At 48.1% G+C, this 13,666-nt stretch overlaps 1 long non-coding RNA gene across 1 annotated transcript; it reads left to right on the forward strand.

Moving 5' to 3' along the window:
• Nucleotides 1-1,663: 1,663 nt before the first annotated feature.
• On the forward strand, nt 1,664-4,277 carry LOC135368676 (uncharacterized). The gene is made up of 2 exons (XR_010414846.1): nt 1,664-1,782; nt 3,981-4,277. It is a non-coding gene; the product is annotated as an uncharacterized LOC135368676 (long non-coding RNA).
• The last annotated feature ends 9,389 nt before the right edge of the window (nt 4,278-13,666 follow it).

Here is a 13,666-nt window from a genome sequence, read left to right on the forward strand (position 1 = left end):
TCGTCGTCCCGAAAGCCCGCGCACGTTGTAAAAATAATTTCTCTTATACTGAAGCGTTATTTTTATGTTATTATTCAACTTGTACGCACAAGCATTCGCGGATATCGCCATCATTGTCATCTATGACAGACGGTAGCTACCTGCACGTCTGACACCTGCAGGTTGGAAATGACAGTTAAGCAAACGCCATTTAGCTAACTGTCGGTATCCTAACGAACATTTAGCGCTGTCTGACTGGGGTATTTAGAGTATACCCTATTTTCTCCAGGGTGCACGTGTACAGCATGTATCAGGACGTAGTATAAATAGCGCACTATCGCAAAATCGCCTGCATTGCAACGAAAGAACCGAACGTCGTGTGAAAGTCGCGCTTGCCAACCCAAGCTGGGTAGTTTCATTTTAAATCGAACAACGTGTGAAAGTCGTATTTTTTAATTCGCCGAGAAAAAATATATGTTAGAGGACAGCTCAAACGACGGAAATCGCGCCACGTGCGACGCTCGTGGGTGGAGTAGTTTCCGCATGGGGGAGGAGGAAATTCTGAGGCTGCTTGAGCGCACTTTATTCTGGACCGACTTTAACGGGATCTAGCACCGCTGATTTTATGTCTAGGAACTCAAGCTTTTTCCATGCCATCTTCGATTTCTTTGATTATTTTTGAAAAGGTGGCGTCATGGCTCTACCTTAGACGCCAAGTGAGGCAATCTTTTATTTTTGCATCAGAGACGCGCAGTTATTTTTTTTTTTTTTTTGTCAGGCACGGTGCACGAGGCTGCAGCCTTGCGCGCCCCACCCACGAGCACGCGACTTTCAACCTCTTCTTTGCTACAGGTGTCCCGCTGACGGATAAATCAATGACCACACTGCGTGAGCTTGCTGTAGTGTTCCCAGAGCATCGCTTTACGTTTACCCAATGGTCTCCCAGTTCCGTCAGGCTCATTCAAACCGTGAGAGAGTACATGAGTTGCCTGTGCGCCCTTGACGAGAAGCCCCAGTTCGACGAACATACCGACAAACCAGTGAGAAGTAACGAAGCGCTTCGTAAAGATCGTTATCCACTGGTAACATCGTAGCTTTTGTTTCAGGTTCAGGTTTTCGTTTCAGGTTTCAGCTCTTTCAACGTCCTATCGAATGGCACTAAGCTCGATGTTCTCAGACGTTCCGTCATGAAGCAAATTGGTAACAAAGTTTGGCCTTTTTAAACGTTTACGCCAAGTTTGGCATTCTTTAACAGAAAATGTGTCGCTCTCAGAGTTCTGTGGGTGGCTGTCGACGGTGCCTATGGTGCAGCCTATAACCACAAAAAAAAAACTCCAATTAATAGACATAAAATCAGCGGTGCTAGATTCCGTCAAAGTCAGACCAGAATATAGTGCGCTCAAGCAGCCTCAGAATTTCCTCCTCTCCCACGCGGAAACTACTCCACGCACAAGCGTCGCACGTGGCGCGATTTACGTCGTTTGAGCTGTCCTCTAACATATATTTTTTTCTGGGCGAGTTTAAAAATACGACTTTCACACGTTGTTCGATTTAAAATGAAACTACGCAGCTGTAACCTTACATGCACACCGCGACCTCATTTTATACATCAATCGAGGTTACGCTTATCTGTTCCGGTGGTGACGTTTCCTGGAGGCATTCAAAGTTTCTTGGTGGCATTAAAACGAAGGACGAGGATGTTGTTCATTCAACTTGTATCAATATTCCTGGCTATAGGTGTCCCGGGCTTCTACGTAGCTGAAGCGCGTGTCGCTTATTTGGTCAAGAGTCAAGTTGTTGCAGGTAAGCGTTCTTTATTTCTCTAACACAGTGTCGACCGTGGTCGCTGAACCAGTAATGGTAAATAAGGGTGTTACTGAGCATGCCCGCGTTTTTCCGGCGCTGACACTCGAACACACATATCCATATACAAGGGGGATCACGTACTGCGGTCGTTTTTCCATATGAAGACTGACCTTTTGCGTTTGAAAGAATGCTCGAGGTCGTCATGTGAGAGAACATAAGGTTTTCAATCACGAATCGCAAGTCAGAAGCGTCTTCGCCAGGAAATCCAGGTTGTTGTTGTTTTTCTTATTACAAGGTACACTCAGAAAATAACCGGAAAAGTCTTATAAGTTTACTACAAAACGTAGTTCTCAGGGAGTGTGTGTGCTGCCAACGAGTGACTATCGTGGTAGGTAGGTGGTATCGTCGTGGTCTGCCATGAAATGGCCATTATGTGTTGTGCGTCAAACATGGCATGTCTAATTGAGTCTTGTACCAGAGTTGAGCTGCGTGCAGCGGTGCAATTTTTGCACGCAGGAAGCTTAAAATTCGTTCAGATCTGCCGATGGATGTTAGTGCTTTGTGCTCAGAACTGTGTGCGACAAAGTCAAGAGTATGAGTGGGAAGTAACACTCCGAAACGGCGTCGCGTGCCCTGAAAATGTTGCCCACCATCGTCGTACTGCTAGCGTCGCGAATCCTTACACGGTTCAGGCAACTGAGGACCAGGCCGGCTTGCACGAAAGTCTTTGAGTGCAAAACTCAACGAGTGTTTCACTCAAGCCCATTGACAAGCAATAAGCTTCAGTGCAACACTCGTTGAGTGTTGCGCTCAAGGAGTTTCGTGCAAGCGGGCCCTACTGCTCCGGGAGAATCGAAGTGTTAATGTGAGATGCGATATGTCATTTGTCATTTATCTCTTAGCGCCGTGAGTCACATGTCATTTACCCCAAGGTAATTGATTGTTATTGCATACTTGTTATGTAACTTACGCATTGCCTAGGAAGCATACTCGTCAGGTGTTGTCTGAAGAATGGTCTTGCAACTCCTGGGGTATTCTGCTTTTTAATTTATGCTCCTATACCTTGGTTTACAATTGTTCTTCTGCATGGCATGTGGAAATTAACAGTGTAATCAGAACTCAAGCGCGTATCATACGGTCAGCAATCATGCTCCTGTAGAGAGACGTAAACTTGAATAAGGTGCCAAGTTCGACTGCTTCTTCTTCCAGATGGCATATCTCAGGCACTACTGTTCGTTGTTTGGTTGGTTGTACAGTCTAACACTATTTGATAATTTCAAAGTTCCAAGCTCCTATTCTTGGCATCCAAGCAAATCCGAAATATGCGTTATATCACGTACTTTTACAAGGTCTGGCCAAGGGCAGCGCGACTATTCCGCTCCTCTCGACGTCAGCTTTTCGTCACTTGATTCTTTTGATTTTACGCCGATCGCTTCTGCGGATGTGCTGCATTTCTGTGCATCGAACTTTCCTAACAAAGCCGCATGCGCTGCGTGTCTTTTACTCGCAACACACAGTTGAGAAGAAGCAGGTTCATAGCTGGGGGAACTCACGCTACGTGTAAATCTACTTGCAATTCTCGTGTATCTAGCTCCAGGGAGATTCACTTTAGCACATATCCCCAACCCCCGACTACCCACCACCAGCGGATTTGTATCCTACATATACTGTGCTGTCTGGGCTATGCTGTCTGAGGTTTTCCCTGGCGTTTATGGCAGACTTTCCGGACGAATGTCGGCAGAGTTCCCCTTGAAGTCGGCTCAGGGCGCATACTAATCCCCCTTGTCCCCCATCCCTTGCAGATGTTCTCTCTCCATCTGCCCACGTCTCTACGTCACTCATGGTGACAGTTGCTTCGCAGCGCTAGCACAGAATAAACAAGACATGATCACGGGGTAACGCTGTGCTTTGAACTTTCAAGAATATAGTATACTTCTCCGCTTGCTGAATCCGCGCTGACACCATTTTTCTTCCACAATCTTGCTTGCTAATTGTAGATTATGAAATGAACTATGTAATATTACTGTTCTATCATAGCAAGACAATACGCGTGGATATTATTCATCTCTGCCAAATGGACGTGTCGTGCACACCATGTAACAACTGCCACACACACAACCTTAGTAAGTGGGATCACAGAACTATGGGAATGTCAAAACTACAGAGCTCAGTTTCATATAAATTGTATCGTGCAGGAAAATGTGTACTCGAGGACAAAGTCCTGGAACCATGGACATGGATGGCGATGAAACCTCCTCGGTGCGGCTACTATTCGTGCGAACCCACTGACATGCTTCTCCATGCCCATTTCTGCAAAGGGGAAGACCATGTTCCTCGTGGTTGCCACGTCATCCCAGGAGACCGCAGCGCCGTATATCCTTCATGCTGTCCTAGTACGCAATGTAAATAACGTATCTCTGTGCAGTTCGACAAATGAATTTTCTCGAAAATCAGAAACGATGTACGAGAAGAGATAACAACTTTATTTTGGCTTTGGAGAGTGGGGAGGTTCATCGTCACAGGCGATACTCTACCCCATTGCTGGTGGGAGTGTGGTGAATAAAATAACGAGCCCCGTCACAATAACAAGTCCGATGATGTCCAGAAATGTCAGAAGAGCTTAGAGCGCAGAGCGTTGCTGGGCTGGATTAGGCCAGGGACCAAGCAATTTTGATAGGGAGAGGGAGCGAGAGTCCAGCTGACGAAGAGACTCGGAGAGTGTGGTTCGGGAATGTTGGTAGTGGGAGCAATGAAGAATAATATGCTCCAAATCCTCAAGCACACCACAGTGGCAGCAGGTGGGAGAGTCAACTTGTCTCAAGCGGTAACGCCACTGAGCTGTAAAGGCCACATCGAGGCGCTTTCGGTTGATTAATGTAGCATCTTGACGAGAGGTGTTGCGTGGCATGCGGAAAGCGAGCGTTGGATCAACTCTGCTCAACATAGAGGGGGGAAGAATGTCGGTTGTCCATTGGCGGGAAGCCAGGGGTGTCACTAGGCGTCGGAGAATTGAACGGCGGTCTCCTCTCAGCAGAACAATACTGGTCTGTTTCCGATACGAGAGTGCTGCTTCTGCGGCGCTGTCGGCGTGCTCGTTCCCCACGACACCACAATGGGCTGGAACCCACTGGAGAACTAGCCTGTGGCCTGCTGTGTAGATAGTGTGGTAAGGCATTAACATAGAAGTGATATGTTTCAATAAACCTCAGTGATCTGCATTCTTCTAGGGTAAAACGTTCATCCTTTGTCGAAAAGCTCGATGCCTCCCCACCCAGTGTTCTCAGAACTTCCTGGGCACTGATGTCGACAAGGGCCGGCGAGAGAAGTTATGGGCCCCGAGAATGAGTCATACACGGACCCCCCTCCTCACGTCTCGAAACCATAGTCCAAGTACTTCTTCTTTATGGGATTACGACTGGCATTGTGTTGTGCGGGCCGCTGATGCGGCCTAGGCCAGGGTTGCCCCAGGTTGCAGGTGGGCAATAGAAAAGGGACGTACGTCTGTCCCGCGTGTGTCGTGCCGTGAGTGTATGTTTCCCACGCTCAGGCTTCCTTCTTTGTGGATTTTGTCCACCAGCCCTTGCCCGTGTCTACGCCAGTTTATCAGTTCGCAAAGTTCGACTTGTTTTTTATCTTCCTTTTAAAGGAAAGGTGTTGGATACGTTCAACGTTATCGGTGTGCTCAGCACAAACGCTCAAACGTATAATCAGAGGTGCAGTGCGTCGACATTCGACAGCATACCGATTTCTTCTTACCCTTGCCTGTCTGTGGAAAGAGCAACTTCAGCGCGAGAGGATTGAACCCTGTTGGTTACGATACATATATTATGTATACTACAAAGGCGCCCCTTTCCCCCACTCATTCTTGTTGTCGTCCCTCCATCCGTCTACGAATGTACTCTGCTCATAGCAGCAGTTGCTTCGCTGCGCTAACACATAACTAAAAAAAAAAGTACAGAACAGGGTATGCCAATCATGACTGAAGGTAGCAGCCCAGCACTTGGCGTTGATGTCAATTGCGAATAGTGTTCGTTGCGTATTATGTTTTGTTTATGTGTGCAGTACATGGTGCCTGGGAACAAAAACATTGAAAAATGCTAGGCTTTTCCCGCGTTTCTGAAGGTATCACCGGCATAAGATTTCTTTATAACGAAATATCTTGAGGCATCAAAAATTAATATTTGGAAGCAGTGAATGCGCAAATCTGCCACACTTTGTTCTAACTATGTTCGACGATCTTTTTGAAGAAAAAAAAAAGAGGTCTCCAGCCGGTTCGCGACATCCTTAGTTGAAAGTCTGCCGCTGCTGTAATGAGGAGATGTAGTAAATGCCGGACGCCTGCGTTGATTGCGCACCACATGAAGCCATACTTCCCAAAACCATGAATTAAATTAACGATACCCCCGCCTCACGTAGAGAAGGGATGTTTTGGGAGGATATAATGTGATACACGTGGATTGCAATTGCATAAATTTGGTAAGATTGCGAGGATACGAGATTTAGTACGCAGTGACACTTGAAATGAATTACTTCCCTCATGATTCACCATCATGAGCTCCCGCGCGAAGGACAATTGCAACGTTTATTCGAAGTCCCGGCCGACGAAAATATTTTCACGTGCCGTCGCGTGACGTTTGGAGCGAGTCCAACCTCAAAAAAAGAAGTACTGTTCGCTATGAACAACATCAAGATTGAGCCCCACGTCTTCCCTCTCGACAGCTCCCGTGCTCGAAAAATTTCGACATTTTGAAGACAATAGTAGTGATGCAGAATGTAAAACCCCGAGACTAGGGAACACGAAGGGACAGACACAACACGAATTCTCAAACACAGCTACTCTCGGGGTTTTACATTATGCATCATCTTCACCAGCTCGCTTACTTCGTAGCCATTTTATTCATTTAGTCTCGGGGTTTTACATTATGCATCATCTTCACCAGCTCGCTTACTTCGTAGCCATTTTTTTCATTTAGTCTCGGGGTTTTACATTATGCATCATCTTCACCAGCTCGCGTACTTCGTAGCCATTTTTTTCATTTAGTCTCGGGGTTTTACATTATGCATCATCTTCACCAGCTCGCTTGCTTCCTAGCCATTTTTTTCATAATAATAGTGAGTTTTAGTATGTCGTACGCCTTTACTTTGCGCCTTTATTGTACGCCTTTCACCGTTGTAGTATCGTATCGCCTTTGCGTACGTAAGTAGTACAGCAATGTGTCCTATAGCCAAGAGTTTTCTCTAATCCAATTCCAATCCAATTCTAAGCCATAATCCAGTTATAATCCAACACAATCCAGTTCTAAGCCAACACAAGCCAAATCCAAAGCCATCTGATTGGCCGCCATTAGCTCCGCCCACTTCACGTTGATTGGCCCATGCTAAGCCTACTGATCTTTGATTGGCCTACCGTAGCTCCGCTCCTTCATGCTAATTAGTTGGCTTGGCTCCGCCCAGTTCACGCTGAATGGCCCGTGCTAACCCTACTGATAATTGATTGGTTGACTGTAGCTCCGCCCCTTTATGCTAATTACTCATCTCTGCCCACTTCACGCTGATTGGTGCATGCGTATCGCTGAGCACAGCTCCGCGCCTTTATGCCGATGAACTAGCTCCGCTGATTGGTCCATTCAAAGCCTACTGATCACTCTCCACATTTTCCAGGCTTTCTAAGCCCTCTGATTCGCCGTCCCCGATTTAAGCCTACCGATTGGCCCCATTCTAAGCCCACTGATTGGCTGACTAAGTCCGCTGAACATAGCCTTCGTTAGCGCCCGCCAGATGCCGCGCTCTGCAGCGACCCTGCTGCGGCTTCATCTCAGATGTCCAAACTTACTTCGTGCCACCGGATGGCGCGACTCAGGTGCATCAACTCCACGCTGTTCCACTTTGAGGCGTCACACGAGCGAGAGAACTTTGTCGAGATATGCTGCCACATATTGCGTTCCCGTATCACCGCAAACAAGTTGCGGGAAATCATACGCGAAATCTTGGATGAGTACCTGGCGGCTTACAGGGAGCAATCACTGCGCGAGCTTCAGGAACTATGTCAGGAAGAAATAAGAGTCCTGGAGACGATCATCAATCGCGCTAGGAGTTATGGATGAAAATAAAGATGCATCACACCTCGCTACACAGTCTGCTCGAGTTATTCCACGATGCGCATGCAGTTCCAGTACCCCGCTCGAATTCTCATCTCTGGCGTGTCCATGTGTGGGAAGACGGTGCTCACGCAGAATATAATGAGACACCCCGAATTATTTAGCGTTCCACCGCAGAAGATACTCTACGTACGAAAGTATGCAGCCGGCTGGGAAAAGGATTTCGACAGTGTGGAGTTTATGGACAGGATACCCGCAGATTGGGATGAGCGATATCCCACTCTCATAGTTATTGACGATCAAATCACGGAAAAGGGGGTTCTATCGGATGTAGAGTCGTTGTTTGTACGTGGTAGCCATCATAAGAATGCGTGCGTGATCCTGATCACACAAGCCTTGTTCTATCACAATGCCGCTTTTCGAACGATATCGCTGAGCGCCAGTTATATCGTATTGTTCCGGAACGCTCGGTCCGTACAACAGATCGAAACCTTCGGACGTCAGGTGTTCGGGAAACAGGGGCTCTCCTATTTTCTCGACGCATATAACCAGGCGACGGAGAAGGCGCACGGTTATTTAGTTGTGGATCTGCACGCGCAAACACCTCCCTCTCGTAGCCTGCGAACGGGTATTTTACCGCACGACCGGCAGTTCCTGTTTACGCCCGCGAAATGACGGCCGATCTTAGAAGACATCTCACGCTCCTCAAAGTATTGGCCGCCAGCAAACCGACGCACCGCGCGGAGTTACTTAAAGAGCTCAGCTGCGACGACATTCGAATCCTTTCGGAAATCTGTCTGAATATTCTATGCGGAAATATCCCACTTTCGACGGAACTTCACAAAAACCTGAAGAAACACAAAAAAATCCTCCGCTTCCTCGCTTACAAGTCACTTCATAAGTGCCCCCGGCAGTTGAAGAAATATATTAGGGGACAACGAGGTGGTCTCATTCCCATACTTCCACTGCTCCTCTGAGGGCTATCAAGTCTCATGGCGGGAGTCGCCGGGCAAGCGATATCCAAAGCCATCGGTCATGGCTCATGGAATAGAAATAGGTGAAGTTCTGAAATCTAACGATTCGGATGATGTAAAAGTGGGCAAAATACTGGAAGCCCTCTATTACTTGCTGAAGCGCGCTCACTATCATCCTCTTCCTCCTCCTCCTCTGGAACCTGTCCATTTGGAGCCCGAACCGGAACCCAATCAATTCGATTTTAATCTTCTGCCCTCCGGCGTTGATAAAGCACGTGCGAAATCTGTGCTAAAAGAATTGAAGAAAGTTTTCACCTGGCAGGCGGATAATGTGCTAGTATATAGAGGGAAGCGAATCAATCTCTCAAACATTGTGGCTCTCGTGAGCTACTTAGCACGTCGTAGCGTGCTCATCAAGAAACCCCGCTGGTACAAAAAAGTATCGAAAATTATAAGCGCTCTGAAAATACACCGCATTGCTCGCTGGAGCAAATATGGGGCCCTATAGAAAGATCAAGGAGAAAGGGTTAGGTGGAGTGGATCGGTATCGACGTTATCACAAGCTCACGCGCTCAGAAGCCGTGGAACAGCTGAAAAAAGAAGATGCTTACACCCTTCACAAGCCAGTGAAGAAAAAATTTAAGCGGCGCTCCATCATCGCAACTCACGTGCGGGATTTATATCAGGCAGACCTTCTGGATATGCGTAAATATCAGAAATTTAACAAGGGCTTCAGGTACATCTTAACGGTCATAGATACGCTATCGAGGTACCTGTACATGGTCCCCATTCGCACAAAGCGCCCGCAAGACGTAAAGAAAGCCTTCCAACGAGTTTTCCGTCACGGAATTCCGAAGAATTTGCTCACGGATCGCGGAAGCGAATTTAGGGGTTCCCCCGTTCGTCAGTACTTTCAGTCGCTACTAAATCACTATAGCACGCAAAGCGGATTGAAAGCGGCCTCCTGTGAACGCGTGCAGAGAACAATTAGAGAAAGAATAGCAAGGGACTTCACTAGTACGGGAAAGTTTAATTATATCAACGCGCTGCCGAAGATAGTGGCCGACTATAACGACTCGGTACACTCCGTCACGGGCGAAAAGCCGAAAAACGTGAACGCCGGAAATGAAGTATCTCTGTTCAACAGATTGAATCGTAAGACGACCCCACGCGAGAGCAAGTATAAAGCAGGGGACCAGGTGAGGCTCGCGTTAGATCGCGGCGTGTTCGCCAAAGGCTATGATCAAAGGTGGACGGCCGAAGTGTTCGAGGTGTCGCGAACGAGAAAGACCGATCCGCCCGTAGTGTACGTGAAAGATTCGACGGGAAAAGAAATACTGGGATCATTCTACGAGCAGGAGCTGCAGCCCGTCCACCATCTTTCCTCGTACGATAAGCGACTCATATCCGCAGTGATTAGAAAGAAGAAAATTAACAAGGTATTGCACTACTTGGTTCGTTGGTTCGGATGCGCCAAAGATCACGATTCTTGGGTGCCCGCCAGCGATGTCACAAAATGAATTTTACGTGTATCTGTTCTCGAACGCCAGCATGGACCTGTACCCGTCCAACACGCTGAATGACTTCACGATCGCGTTAGATAAGCCGCTACACCTGCATGATTTGTACGTCGTGGGTCTAGAGGGATTTTCCATTCCCAAAAGCTTCCTGAACGTGAACCAAGCGCCTGATAACCTGATAACGCTATCAACGGAGAAGTGGCAAACAAAACAGCTCACGTTCGAAGACACGGACACGCTATTGAATAAAATATTCCCCGAATATGGGATAGAGTGGACTTACGAGGAAGATCACTACGTGTTTAAGCTACGGGTGCGCTCGGCGAAACTAATCGACAGACCGCTGCACCTCGCCTTTGGAATCGTCGACATCGATGGAGATCATCTGAAGGGCGGTAAAGTACGCGCCGTCCCAAACGTGTTACCGCTCGCGGAGGAAAGAGCCGTTATGATGCGAGTTCGCCGGGTGATAGTGATCAATAACGATCTAATTTTAGAACCCCGATCGCTCATTACCGACACATTCAACGAATTCTTCAGAGCGACGAACGATACAGAATCAAGGGTGGAACACAAAGACAACACTTACTCGCTCTCTCTCCCGGCGAATTTCAACTTGTCGACTGAGTTCCTGGACCTCATTCAGGTGAAGCACGTCCGTGTTGAAGGATCCCGAAAGCGCATCACGTGTAATCCCATAGTGAAGACGTACCGCATCCACATAAACACTCGAGAGACAGAAAGTCGGCGCATTTCACTTCCACCGAATTACTACGAAACACCCGAAGCTCTCGTGAGCGCCATCCATGAGCGTCTGCAGCCGGAGGCTTCTCTCACGTACGATGCATGGGCGAGGAAGTGAGCTTGCGGGAAAACGTGTCGCTTACATTATTCGATTACTTTGCGTACCTACTGGGTTTTGGCGCAAAAACCGTATTTACCGAAAACGATACGGGCGTCGACGAAGTGACCATAGATCTTCCCATTAACTGTATTATGATATACACGGATCTCGTCGCGCCCTCCGTAGTGGGAAACGGGCGGCATCCGATACTGAAATTAATTCCATTCGTGTACGATAGAACGAAAGAACAACTGAGTTTCAGCTTTCTTCCCGTTCAGTATTTTAAGTTAGTGCAGCGCAAAATTTCCTCAATCACCGTCTCTATTCGCGACGACACGGGTCGCAAGCTACCGCTAGAAAATCGCGATAGATCGACGCTGACGCTGCACTTTAAGCATGTACACTAAAGCGGTACCAATCTACGGATTTGGCGTTCCGACGGTATACAGGTCGCACCTGTACCAGAGGGGAGGCAGTTTCTTTTCTCAGCTCGGGCGTTTCGCTATTCCACTCTTTAAACGCGTATCGCCCTACTTAAAAAAGACGGCTGTTGCGGCCGCTAAGCGCGTGGCCAAAAATCTGTCGGAGGGAGACTCTTTCCGAAGTGCGCTTAAAAGATCGGCGAAAGATACGGGCCGTGAAATTCTCCGCGACGTCGGAGGGGCTGGCGGGCGAAGAAAGAGGAGAAAACCGGACGTCTTCGACGGCATAAATCACGCCGGTTGCGCAGCCACAATTTAGTTGCGAGATGGACACGATTAACGTCATACATCCCGACACTCCTCTGTTGGATAAGTCGGAAATACAGTTATTTTCCGTGCCGGGAATGCAGTGGCATATACTGAAGGGGGAATATGAGGTATTCTACCCGGTCGCTGACATATCCTCCGTCATAGAGTTCCAGCTTTCGAATTTGGGGCATCACTATCGCGATTTGAACTCCGCGTACATAGTGACGAAAGTCCGCATCATACGTGACGATGGTTTGCTACCGGAAACACAGGCTGGCGATCGGACGACCTACGACGAGGTCTACCCCGTCAACGCGTTCGCCAGCTCCCTTTTCAAGAACGTAGCCGTCTTCTTGAATCAGACCATGATTACGAATAATGATTTGTATAGCTATAGAAGCTACTTGGATATTTTGCTTCACGCCAGCACCACGGAGCAAAATACCGTGCATAAAGCAGGTCTGTACACGCAAGAAGAAGCGCTAAATCGGAAAACAACATTCGTGCTCGTGGACCGACCGAACGATACAACCTCACACGTGGCGGCAAGACCATCGACCTGGTTTCCAAGATCAACTCGGACATTTTCCTGCAGCCTAAGCTACTCATATCGGGAGTGGAAATTGGGCTTGTTTTTTATCAAGGTTCCGACGCGTTCCGCATTATGAAGACCGATCAGGAGCAGCACACGCATAAAGTGGAAATCATGAGTGCCACCTTGTACACAAAGAAAATCACCATGTCTCCCAGCCTATTCCTCGGACACGAAACGGAATTGCAGCAGCGCAAGGCTCTCTACACACTGGCCGGAAGTGAATCGCGTATTCGTTCGCTACCAGTTGGCAACCTGGATGCATGCCTGGAAGATTTATTTCCAGAGAAGATACCGTCTAAGGTGGTGGTCGCATTCGTGCCCACCCTAGCCTACCAGGGAGCATTCAATCGGGACCCGTACCGATTCGTGAACTGCGACATTGAGTCGGCGACGCTCACCGTGAACGGGACGCAGCGAATAGACACGTTCGACTTCAACAATAACCTGAACCACCGAAGCTACTTCAACCTCCTGGAGCAGCTGTGTGAGAAGCACGTCTCCTACGAATACGACCACTACGTTGGAAACAAGTTCCTACTGTACTACGACCTGGATCCCGATCAATCCTCCATCCACCTGTCACCGATCAGGCGTGGAAACGTTCGTCTGCAACTCAAGTTCCTACGTGCCTTGGCCGAACCGACGACCGTATTGATACTGTCCGAGAGTGTGCGAATTATGTCCATCGATAAGAACAGGAACGTCACGCTGGTTTAGCGATGTTCGAGCAAGATATCGAGAGACTCCTGAAGTACAACGATTACACTTCGGCACTCTTCCGTGGTGTATACGCTCGAGACGACCGTCTGCCCGCGCTGGATAGACTGGGTATAATCGTGGTGAACACCGATCGGCGACAGCAGGCTGGGGAGCACTGGATTCTGTACGCGAAAATGAAGGATAACCTCATCTACTTTGATTCCTTCGGATTGCCACCCATCGAACCCAAGCTGAAACGCCTCGCCGTCGACGAATATAATGATGTCTGTATTCAAAGCCTGTATTCTCCAATGTGTGGTGTGTACTGTTGTATCGTGGCGACATTGTTGGCGAAAGGGAAATCACTGAAGAGCATTGTATCCCTGTTTTCCGATAATCTCGCCGCTAATGACCTAAAAT

This window comes from Ornithodoros turicata, chromosome 1 (genome assembly GCF_037126465.1).
Source record: "Ornithodoros turicata isolate Travis chromosome 1, ASM3712646v1, whole genome shotgun sequence".
NCBI classification, from domain to species: Eukaryota; Metazoa; Arthropoda; class Arachnida; order Ixodida; family Argasidae; genus Ornithodoros; species Ornithodoros turicata.